Source organism: Pristis pectinata, chromosome 17 (genome assembly GCF_009764475.1).
Source record: "Pristis pectinata isolate sPriPec2 chromosome 17, sPriPec2.1.pri, whole genome shotgun sequence".
Taxonomy (NCBI): domain Eukaryota; kingdom Metazoa; phylum Chordata; class Chondrichthyes; order Rhinopristiformes; family Pristidae; genus Pristis; species Pristis pectinata.
The window spans coordinates 9745877-9758762 of NC_067421.1; the positions used below are offsets into that span (position 1 = coordinate 9745877).

The following is a 12886-nucleotide window of genomic DNA, read 5'->3' on the forward strand; positions in this document are numbered from 1 at the left end:
AGAAACCCGGGCTCATGCTTCTCCCGTGCCCATTGGAAGGTATAAGTACAGACGGTGTTGGATAGAGCGGCACCAAGTCGAGCCCAGTCTGCGCTCGTCTAACGGCCAGGAAGTAGCTGTCGTAACATCACTGGCGCTGGAGGTCAACATTCATGAACAGAATTCCACCCGGAGAACAACAGACTGTGAGTGAAATTCTATTTAAAATATCATGAATTGACTATTGTCGGGAAATATTAATAATAAATCACCCCATGAACTGATACTAAAATATTTATTTAATTTCAGCAGTAAACACCGACGGAGGCGCCTGAACTCTCGTCCATAGATTAGATTCAGAAATATCCATCAGCTTGGAAGTTAACAGCGGAAGCAGAGGCCTTCGCGTCAACCGTAAGTCATCCAGTCCTTTATACATTGCAGCTGTAAAGTTCAGCGTTGAAGTCAATATGTTGTTCTCAAATCAGTTTTTCTTACTCCTGCTTTTCTTGGCTTGCAGTTGACCGCGGACTAACTCCGCATGGCGATCACCTGGGGAATGACCGAAGCTGCAAAGACGAGAAACTGTCCGTTCACGCACCAAAACCGCTCTCAGAAAGAAAACCCAGGAGTTCCACCGAGCTCAACATTCAGTCAATGGTCAGTCAGCTCAAAGCCGCACGACTTTGGTTGTCACAGCCAGTGAGGCTGAAACATTCGGGGAATCTGCAGGTCCTGAAGAACCGCTGGTTAGGAAGTTTAAAACACGAGAGCTTTAAGAGCCCGGTGTCCAATAGTTTTCCAGAATGGAAGCAGTGGCTTTGATATCTTCACATTGAAGATGGTGGGTGATTTACCTTCACAAAATATTACTACTGTATTTGTAGTTTCACAACACTGCACTATATTCACAGTGAATATGGGCAGCAGTTGGAGTGATGTCGAGTTGCCCTGATGGGTAAGCTGAGAAGGTAATATTCTCCGCTCTGAACCCAAAAGTCACTGTATGGATCTAAGTTCACAATGCAGGCTCACGCTTCAGTGTACCACAAAGGGAATGCTGCATTATTGGAAATGCTCTGATTTACTTGCCCATGCAAATGTTAAAAGACAAAACGGGCTGGTTTAAGGAACGTCTTAAATAATTGTTTCAAATTCTGTGAAGCTCTATGTGTCGCTGCTGCGGATTCACATGACAGCTGTTGATGTGAATTGGACATTGAAAGTAATTCTCTTGATAAGAACGGTAAATTGACAGCACATGTTTTCAAATAAAGTAAGTTTCTTTTGTAGCCAACTAGCATAGCACATTTCTTGTTTTACGCTGTACCTCGGGACACGTGACAATAATAAACTAATTCCAACTGAAATATTGTAACTATCAGTTTGTAAACTGATTATTAGCGCATCACTTTTGTCCAATATTTTGACGAGTGAATTGTAAAAGCTGAAGTTCCATATAACATAGTGTTGTGATCAAGTTCGTGAGTGGAACCCCTTCCATCGTAATTGGTCACATGCCTTCAAATGGAAGGAGATGGGTTCTTTCTTAAAGGAATAATCAGACCCCCACTTGTGTAATGCAGTTACATATAGCTGGGTTCTACAATATGGTAGAGTTTCTCAGCACTGCACAGTTCATTCAGTGAAAATATAAAGTAATCGGACAGAGAATAAGAGGCTTATCGACTTGTCTAAGTTGATACGATTCTCACCGCTGAGCACAAAAATCCTGATTTCAAGTGGCATTCTTGTTATGAGGACAAGATCTGGCTCACACGTCAGTGTTGTATCAGTGGAATGCTGCATCGTTAGGGGACCTGGCTGCTCCGCCCCACCAGACACAACATGCAGGGAAACACACAGATCTTAATCACATGGAGGCCAGAAGCCGACACAGGTTGGAGAATCAAATCGCTTATTTTGTAACGTCTACGAAAATACCTGTGTAAGAAAATAAAATTATGTTACTCTATGCTGGTGATGGTAATAATTTACCTTGGTAGGTAGAGGTGGTACTGTTGCTGCAACAATATATCCAATAAACAGATGGCAGGCCGGTCTAGTGAAAAAAAGGCTTCAATTATTGAAAATACCTTAGTAATCAACAGTTTACATTGATTAGTAATCTTTTATCCAATGATTTTCGTGAATGAATCCTAAAAATTGCACTTATACGCATCAGTGCTCTGGTCACTTCCCTTTGGTATTTAGGGAGTTATTAGGAACATTTAATCATATGCCTTCATATTGAAGGAGATGGGTAATCTGTTAAAGACATTGGCATTGGTTTATTATTGTCACTTGTACCGAGGTACAGTGAAAAACTTGCCTTGCAAACCGATCGTACAGGTCAATTCTTTACACAGTGCCGCTACGTTGAGTTAGTACAGAGTGCATTGATGTAGTACAGGTAAAAACAATTACAGTACTGAGTAAAGTGTCACAGCTACAGAGAAAATGCAGTGCAATAAGGTGCAAGGTCACAACAAGGTAGATCGTGAGGTCATTTATTTAGATTCTTACAAGTATGATCTCATAATGTGATAAGAATGTTATCTCAATATACTTGTATGCACATAGTAAACGGACAGGGTGTTTGGAATAACGGCAACAACATTTTAATCACAAACAAAAAGTGTTGGAGGAACTCAGCAGGTCAGGCAGCACATATGGAGGGGAATAAACAGTCGACGTTTCGGGTCGAGCCCGTTCATCAGGACTGTAAAGGAAGAGGGCGGAAGCCAGAGCACTTTAATCGCGGTGGAAGTGTGTCAGTGTGAAAATTATTTGTCCTTTTGGAAGGACAGTTTTTATTTTTCTGTGAAATATTTAACTAAGAAATCCGAAAGTAATAGAGTTTTCCTTAATACTCAATTTAATGTGACCGTTCCTGTAGAATAAAATTACTTTTGGATATTTGTTAAAGGCTACTCTGTGCACTGTTCTAATCGAGGAAAATTAGGAAGGAAGTTGCGTGACGTGGAGGTTTGGGCCCTCTACAATATTATATGAGTATGCTATAAAAGCGAATGTTTTACAACATTAAGGTAAGAAGGGAGGGTTGAAATGGTTAACAGAACTTCTTTGTGAATTTAATGTTAATCAAGGCAAGAAAACGCATGTCCGCTGCTGGAGATGCACTTACGTTATATTGTGACCTGTGCAAACTACTACCAACACATTACAAACTCCACAGCCATCCATTACATGTTGTTCCCAACAGCTCCGATTTTTCTCAGTTACACGCTGCACTTGGCGATAACATCTGATAACACAACGCAATTTTTCATAAGTATGCGGGAGGCTGTTGTTCAATAGTATGAGTCAAAGAATCATAGAGAGATACAGCACGGAAACAGGCCCTTCGGCCCACCGCGTCAGCCCACCATCAACCATCCATTTACACGAATCCTACATTAATTCCATTTAAAAAATCCTCTCATTCTCATCAACATTTCCCAGATTCAATAGCAACCTATTGGTCCGGCCCAATCGTCATTCCTGATTGACAAGACGTCAAAAAGACCATCCCCCAACTAACACATGATAAGATATCTTTATTAGTCACATGTACGTCGAAATACGCAGTGAAATGCATCTTTTTGTGTAGTGCTCTGGGGGACAGCCCGCAAATGTTGCCACGCTTCCGGCGCCAACATAGCATGCTCACAACTTCCTAACCCGTACGTCTTTGGAATGTGGGAGGAACCCGGAGCACCCGGAGGAAACCCACACAGACACGAGCAGAACGTACGAACTCCTTACAGACAGTGGCCGGATTTGAACCCGGGTCGCTGGCTCTGTAAAGCTTTACGCTAACCGCTGTAGTACCGTGCCTGGATCAGTACCGTGACTACACTACCGTGAATAGGAGCAGGATCAGTCATTCAGTCTTTCAAACCTGTCCTGCCCTTCAATATGACCATGCCTGGTCCTTCATCTCAGTACCATGTTCCCACTCTCTTCCTATTCTTCTTAATGTCCTTTGTGGTTAGAAATCCATCAATCTTCTTCTCTTGTATTCAGAGACTTGGCCTCTACAACTGCGTTCTGTTGTAAAGAGTTCTGTGGGTCCCCCCACCCTCTGAGTGAAGAACTATTTTTCCTTATCTCAGTCCTAAATGTTCTCTATTCTGAAGAACCCTATGCCTGTCATGGCCGCCACAGGGTTGGCCAGTCTCCTGCACTCTCTCCCTCAGTCCCAGAATCCCCAGCCTGCGGAACATTCTCCACGCATCCAATCTAACAAGCGCCATCAGAATTTTGCATGTTATTCCACTTTATACTTCTAAACATTGGTGAATACAGGTCTAGTCAACAACAACGCTGTCATCCCCAGGAATCAGTCTGGTGAACCTTCATTATACCCCTCTATCCCAATGTATTATTTCTTAGGTAAGAAGACTAAAACTGCACACAATGCTCCATGTGCGGTCTGACAAGGCCTTGTGTGATAACTGAAGAGCTTCAGCCATGACAATCATCCAGTCTGGGAGGAGGATGTACCAAGGGGCCTCCGAGATGTTGTAATCGTGACCATCGTCAAGATAGGAACTATGGCAGTTAAAGAGGGGTCGCCCTGCTGTTGCCATAAGGAAAGTTATACCAGAGCCTCCTTAACAGCCTCCTTTCAGTGCTGAACATCTGTCCCCAAATTGCAGTGTGTACTCCATCCATTTAGTGGGCATGATTTTCACTGCACAACAGTTCAAAGGGAATTGCAGTGACAACCACCAGCTGCAATGCTTGGCCATTGGCTCTGTCAATTAGGTGGGATTGTGGAGCGCTCTGCTCAACTTTGGCTTGCTGAAAGAATGCATCTCCATTTCACATTTATTCTTGATGGCTTTTAAGCCATGATTTTAATCAATGGGTCAACAACAAATCCAGTACCAGTGAAGACTGGTATCAAGCAAGACTCTGTTACTACCTCAACAGTTTTTCCATCTTTCTCATTACAATGTTGCACTTCACTCCAACAAGCATCCCGCAGGAGTGGAGGTAATCTTCCGAACAAAGTGAACTCTGTTCAACCCTCAGTGACGATACGCCAGAACCAAGGTCACGTGGACTTCAGTAGTGGAGATTCAGTACGCCGGCGATATGAGGTTGAATTGCAAGCCACTGTTGACGTTCGAGAGGATGCGTCTTACACTCAATTTTCGCAGGACCACGGTCCTCCACCTCTACCAACCCAACCCTAGTGCACAACAATGCCTCTGACAACAAAGTTTAACAGTGAGACCTTGGAAAACGTGGACTTCTTCGTACATTTCGGAGTCAACTGGATGTGCAGACACTGACAGTGAAATCCACCATTGCTTTCAATAAACCAGCATAGCCTCGGGTTGATTGAAAAAAAAAGGGGTATTGGAAGATCAAGGCTTCAATCCTGGCACAAAAGTCACGGTCTCCTGGTCAACAGCGATCCTGTCTTCCTATATGTTTCTAAAACACGCACTATATATGGTAGTATTCTGAAGACACTGGAAATGTCTCTGCAAAATCCTCTGAATTCACTGGAAGTTGAAGCGAACCAATGTCAGAGTTTTCTCCTGAAACATCAAAGAAGCCCTTATTGCACGTAGTCAGCTCTTTTGGACAAACCACGTAGTTCACACGCCCAACATTAGACTCCCAAATCTTATCCCAGGGTACGATTACAAGACTGATGAAGGCAATAATTCAAGGATGTGATGAAACCCTCTTCATTGTCACCTTGGAATCTCTGGCTCTTGACTCCTCGAACTGGAGAAGGAGCATTTGAGTTGGTATTGAGAACCTCGAGTGCATTGGTAGAAGGAATACCCCCACCGTCCTCAAGCTCCATCTGTGGAAGAGTGTGTGATTCCTAAATTGATTCCAGTTACCCTAACCATACAGGTGGAGTGGGCGCAAGTTATCCTTTATCCTGAGGGACTGCCTGTGAAGAAGGAAGAGCTATTGCCCACTTCTATCCTATGTAGCCATCAATGTCCCTTCATTCTATGCCCGTCAGGCTGGCTTATTTCATTGCTTTAGCTTTAAATTGCAAAGAATATTCAAATCACAGAATGGTAACTGCGTAGAAAAAGGCCATTTGGCCCTTCATACTTGCTGACCCTCTTCTCCCGTTCTGTATCCCTGCAATTTTTTTCAAATACTGACCCCAAACAACCTTCCAATTAACAATTAAGTTTGTCTCTACCACATTGTCAGAAAATACATCCCAGAACCTAATCTTTTGCTGAGAGATTAAAAAGTTTCTTCATGTTGTCTTTGGTTCTTTATCTATTAACGTAAGTCGAAGTCTTCTGTTTCTCCACCCTTCCACCAAATGGAAACGTTTCGCTACCTAATCCTTTCCAAAGTGCAATGATCCGAACAGGAAGAGGTTCTGTGATTATGGCTGGGCCAATGGTTCACGAAATTTCATCAGATCTTCCTTGCTTTTGAACTCTATGCCTTTATTCGTGAATTCCTGAGGTATGCGTAGAAAAAAAAACTTCTTTAACCTGTCCTGTCCTGATCAAAGGTTTGTGCAAGGTGTTTTCCTGTGCCTCGTTTTAGAATGATAACTTTTTCATCGTATAGCACCTCTTTCTTCCTAGTATTTTTCTTCCTGTTAATTCACTTTGCACCATGCCATCTATTCAGAGAAGAATTTCTACATAAGTTCCTAGCTTGACAAATTGTGCATTGGAAGACTGAGCGGGGCCCTGAGTTATTAATTGGGGAAACATTTCAGATAGTTAACAGAAGTAATTCTGACAAGGAGGCGACTCACTTTCTGTCCCTGACACAGTTCAACGCGCGGAGGGATTTCTCTTCCACAACCTACTTCCGTTCTTGCAACCACGGCTCGTAGACACAGGAATATGCAGGTAGATCATCGAAACTTTACAATCAATGTAGAAAGTGGGTCAGTTTGCACAGGCCAGAAATATCCTTTTGTAACGAACTCCCCACTTCGTTCATTTTCTTTATAATCATTAAGAATATAAATAAATTAGTCGGGTGATGATCCGGAAATATCTTTTAAGAAACGACGTGGAGATATCAATGGCGGGAGTTCACCTGCGGAATATTAGTTGTGCATCAGAAAACATCTGCACTGCAGCTTGTGTCGCTATCACTTTCTCTCTGCCGTGAATTGACGGCAACTCTTCAAATCTATGAGTTGCTTCGAAAGACGGTAGGAGGGGTTGAAGTATCTGTTTGGAGCCGGTAAAGAGCGGAAACAACACGCGAAAGAACACAGTATTTGTCGGACTCCAGCTTTAGAAAATGCTTCACCAGTCTGTTCTGAATTGGGTTGTCCGGAGCTTTACACAGCCCGCTCATTTCTCCTACCCCTTGACAGATACTCTACTGTCCAATTATTACTTCAGTTATAAAGAAATAATTCCCTTTGTTCCCCAACCCCCTACCCCTACCTTTTTATACTGGCTATCTCCCAGCTTTCTTTCCAGTCCTGATGAAGGGTCTCGACCCGAAACGTCGACTGTCCATCTCCCTCCTTAGATGCTGCCTGACCCACCGAGTTGCTCGAGCTTTTTGTGTGTGACTCTCTTTGTCATGCCGTTTAGAGGCAAGAACACACTTCTGGACATGCGATGAAGCTAATGCAATTAAATCACAAAAAAATGTTTTGGAAACAAATTCTGTTGAAGTGTTTATGAGTAGCAATATGTTATTAATTACCATTGTGGCATAGTGTAGTGATCGCGCTGTATATTGTTCAATGTTCCTTTTTCACTTCTTGTTTAAAATGGTAGAAGTGCAGTCAGGGTCAGCACCAAGCTGAGGACGTTGGTTCAGAATTGTTATTGAAACCCTTCACCTGGCCCAGTTGCTGCTGCGATCAAGGCCAAGTTCCAGACCACGGCTTCCTCCTGCTCCACATACAATTCTCGACCGTTAAACAATTCTGAACCAACGTCCTCAGCTTGGTGCTGACCCTGACTGCACTTCTACCATTTTAAACAAGAAGTGAAAAAGGAACATTGAACAATATACAGCGCGATCACTACACTATGCCACAATGGTAATTAATAACATATTGTTACTTATAAACACTTCAACAGAATTTTTTTCCAGAACATTTTTTTGTGATTTAATTGCATTAGCTTCATCGCAGGGAGAGAATTTGTCCCTGACTCAGTAACTCGCTGGGTGTCCTCGGCTCTTCTGTTGTCGCTGAGCAGACTTGCTGTTTATTGTATCGCGAATATCAGCTCTGGATTTCTCGTGGCTTCCCGTCTGGACCTCCCAGGTACATAACAGTTGCAGCGAGTCTTTTGACATGAAGCAATGCCGCTTTTCGGCTGCCTGCATAGCAAGAGAAGGACATCGGGGCAGATGACGTTGAAATCCATGCCAGATATAGCAATACTTATTCGGGAACTCTGGGAATGTTCCCCTCGTTGGCAGCGAAAATATTCCAAGCACGAGGAAATTCCGTTTTTAACGTCATATTGATAGGATTTTGCAAACTTTCGGGAATCTCGTGGTGGAGGAGGGGCGAGGGGTTGGGCTACGGGACAATTTGTGGCAGAGGCGATGCATCGGCAAATTGCTCAATGTAATTGCAACACTTCTGCGGGCCCTTCTGAGGCATTGACACATCTAATATTTGAATACATTGTATGTTTTGTTATTTTAATTGTTGAACAGTTTCTGACAGAAGCTATATTTTGAAACTAACAATGCAAAGCAAAGAATTGGATTTCTAAAGTGCCTTAATGGGCCTTTACATTTAAGCAATCATTCACTCTGTCCGATTTCTCTTCGCTTATGGTTTAACTTGGGTGTGTTCAGCGATGTAGACCAAAATATTGCCCCTTCCACCTTTGAGCCACTTTACCTAAAAGAGACAACTTGCTTCTGCATTCGCACAAAAGTATGTGTAGCGGTTAGCGTAACGCTGTCACAGCGCCAGTAACCCGGGTTCAATTCCGGCCGCTGTCTGTAAGGAGTTTGTACGTTCTTCCCGTGTCTGCGTGGGTTTCCTCCGGGTGCTCCGGTTTCCTCCCACATTCCAAAGACGTACGGGTTAGGAAGTTGTGGGCGTGCTATGTTGGCGCCGGAAGCGTGGCGACACTTGCGCGCTGCTCCCAGAAAATGTCTACGCAAAAGATGTATTTCACTGTGTGTTTCATGTACATGTGACTAATAAAGACATCTTATCTTATTTTATCTTAGTTTATTTTTTGATGAATGTAATGACTATATCCATTGACACACCGAAGAATTTACAAAAGCGTGTTTATTATCTGAAGTATATTGACAATGGTGTCTGTTGCATCTTAAATGTCGAACCATCAACTAAAAGTTAATCAGACATGTTCCTGAGGGACCCCAGCTCATTGTAGCTAAAAGCCTTCAAACAATATGCTTTAGCCTTTGAGTTAGGGCTCGGCCTCCGACCTGTTTGTTTCAACGGCACGTGGACATTTTCCAGTGACGATCATCAATTTCCGAGACATAAACAGCTAACGAAACAACGATTGCCCCGAGTCACGGCATTTGCATTTCTTTTCAGTGATGGACAAACTGATGGTAAAATTGCAACGTTTGAAGGCTTGTATCTTGTGAATGTATTTTTAAATCCGTGCAGGTTATTTACGGGAAAATAGCAGCAAGATTATACTTTTAGGGACCATCTCCATCGTCTCTCACTTGAGAAAATTGCGTCCTAAGAATGTGTTATTAGCCTATAGCACGTTACAGGATTTGTTTTATTTTCTTTGCAAACCATTCTGTTGCACGCAATATTACTAGGACGGAGATCTGCAAGAAATTAAATGCTGGCAACACTGTCTTCTGCGATGCATTCTAGTCAGATAGTTGCTTTATTCCGCCATCCACTACTGGACTCGGTCGGAACCGTAGCATAGCGTAGGATGCTAAGCGTGAGAAGCACCGGATCTAATAATCAGACAGGAATTGAGAGGAACTTGCAGTAACGTGGTTAAAACAAAAAACACGCTGGTACAGAGGTGGCAGCAGGGTAATGAAGTATTTAGGTATCATTAGGAGGAAACCTAAAAATACACTTCCAAAGTACATCGCACCAGTTCCCACGATCTGCTTGTTGGATCCTTTCAGTTTCATTCCCATATGAATAGAGTCTTTGTGACGGTGCAGCTGTTAGAAGCGACCTTTCCTAATCTTCGACGCGTGGGAAAGCAGACTCCTCCAAACGCCATCACACGACAGGTGGGCTGTAAATAGGGACACACTCAAAGTGCACGATTACATCTGCAACAGGGCACAAGGCCAGATACAGGCATCGTCAGTGTATCACGTGTAATCTCAACAGTGGTCTATGGCATCCACATTTCCCCCACAGCTGTTCGGTGCTGCAGCCACCGCGCTCTCGTCGCAAGGATCTCAGTTCATCAGACAGAACTGACGAACATTCCCCAGCTCGTCACTTTGCAGCAGTTCACGGATTAAGTTATTTTTGATAACATCTGCTATGACTGAGGACATCATTAAAACGTGCAGAAATGTAATTCAGCATGAAGTCGTGCAGACCTTTGATCCTTGACCACGCCTAGCTAGCCCTCAGCCTCTCACACTTCAAGCCAAATACAAGAATGCAGCATCCGTAAAACAATCACGCAGATACTAGAAATCTGAAATAAAATCAGGAAAGGCGAATTACATAGCGGTTCGGGCAGCAGATGAACAGTTTTTGATGATAATTAATTGACGGGAAACGTGAACTTTATTTTCTCTCCGCAGATACAGTCTAAAGCACTATTTCCGGCATTTTCTGTTTTTGTTTTGTGTTAGAATTGAGCATGGTATTGATGGAAGGGATATATTTTCAGAGCTTATGATTTTGTTCCATGCCCATTAAAGGGAAACGGGACCCAGATGCTTTGCTGTACTACGTTTAACTCCAGTGTCTCCCTTTGCCACAGGTTGGAGACTGTGAAACTGTTTCACTTCAATCTCGGGAAGGTATTTGTATTATTGTAGACACGAGAGGCTGCAGATGCTGGAATATGGAGCAACCACAAAGCGCTGGAGGATCTCAGCGGGTCAGGCAGCACCTATATAGTGAAATGGAGAGGGTCTCGGGTCTCGACCCTTAACGTCGACTGTCCATTTCCCTGCACAGATGCTGCCTGACCCGTCGAGTCCCTCCAGCTCTGCGTGTGTGGTATTGGTATTGTTATGATTGTTTTTACTCTGTTCGTGTATTTCTCAACGTACATAAATATTGCATTTTCATGCTATCTTCGCATTTTCATCCGACGCTAAACTCATTATCTCTGGACATCAACGGTAACCGAGGATGCACCGGTATAATGTTAATTGTACAGTGACCTCAGACGGATCCGCAGGCCAGAGTACAACATTCTGACTCACTGAATAACGGTCTCTTGTTAGAATCATCAGCGGTCACCCATAACATGATTGGCACATCACTGCACGTTTGGAATTTGTTTTCTCCAGAAATTTAACATTAATGAGAGGGGAAAAAAAAACACCTTGGCACAAATCCACTGCACCTGATAATACACCAGAGCCCATCCAATCCTCGGCTCCACCCCCATACAACTACCACTCCCACGATTTAAAAGGGTGAGGAAAGGACAAAAGTTCCCGTCGCAGTTTCAGTAGCCTTTTCGATTTACGGACCGGTTGGGCCAAATCCGTGCTGCATAACTCTACGACTATGACTCTGTAACACTAACTTCAACCCGGAACTTTGATCAGGTCGTATTTGTGAAACAAGCACTGTCGCAAGGCTATCTAAGTCCATAATTAAGACTGAACGACTGGACACTTAAAAGAACTTTATGCTGTTAGTAATTGTAACGGTGAGGTTATATATATTTGAGAAAGTAAATAAAGCAGTTACTACAGGGGAATGTGCAAGGGTGAACAATATAGGGATTTCTGGAAGGCATTCGGTAAAGTCCAAATGAAGTTCGTGGACTTCAAAGAAAGCATTGAACTGGTTGAGTGATGAGTTGGACAATAGCAGACAAACAGCGGGAAAAGTGGTAATATCCTGGCATTGGAAGTAGTGGACTTTCGGAGTCTCGTAAGGAACGATGCTAATAACAACGGAGTCTTCTATCCAAGTTTGACAATGACACAGATAGTGAGTATTAACTTGCAAAGAGAGGTAGAGAGATTATGAGTGGACAACATGGAGTTGAAATTCAGGGGCGTTATCCGTAATTTCAGATTATTAACATGTAATTAATAGACAGGACAATTAATTAAGAGACTAAAGAACCTTTTGCAGAGAGAGCTAGAATATAATGGGGTTTTGTGCAAAACCCTGGCTAGACCACGGCCGCCCACTGTATACAGTTCTGGGTGCTATATTTTGGACATGATATAGGCCGGGGAAGGCACACGGCGTTGGTAAGCCAGAGAATTGCCGGAGCTTTGAGGGTTAAATTTAGAGAATAGATTACATAAAATGGTACTACGTTCCTCGGAACGCAGAAATATAAGGGTTGATTTGATTGTGATCCTCTTTATTGCGGAGATAGATGGGGAAAAAAGGTCGTTTCACTGAAATAGCCCAGGACAAGGAACATACGGGGCTATGAGATCCGAGTCAGGCATTCAGGAACAAATAAAATCTCCGCGCAATAAGAATTGTAGAATTGTCTGACTCCTTTTCATAAGCAAAGGGGCCTACCTCAATTAATGCGTTTAATTCTGACATTGGTAGATTTTTGCACTCTATGTATATCAGATATAGAACCAATGCAGGAGGTTGGACACACGTTAAGTGGAACAACAAGAATCGAGCTGCTCAAGGAACTCAGCGGGTCTGGTAGCATCCATGAAGGGACAGTCGACGTTTCGGGTCGAGACCTTTCATCTGGGCTGTTCCGGATTTCAGTATTCTTTTGTGTCTGCACATTAGATGTAATTTCGCTGA

The 12886-nt window shown here is 43.1% G+C and overlaps 1 long non-coding RNA gene across 1 annotated transcript; it reads left to right on the top strand.

Annotated features, from left to right (window-relative positions):
* Positions 1–35: 35 nt before the first annotated feature.
* Positions 36–1954, top strand: LOC127579225 (uncharacterized). Its single transcript, XR_007957644.1, has 3 exons — positions 36–185; positions 292–393; positions 500–1954. It is a non-coding gene; the product is annotated as an uncharacterized LOC127579225 (long non-coding RNA).
* The last annotated feature ends 10932 nt before the right edge of the window (positions 1955–12886 follow it).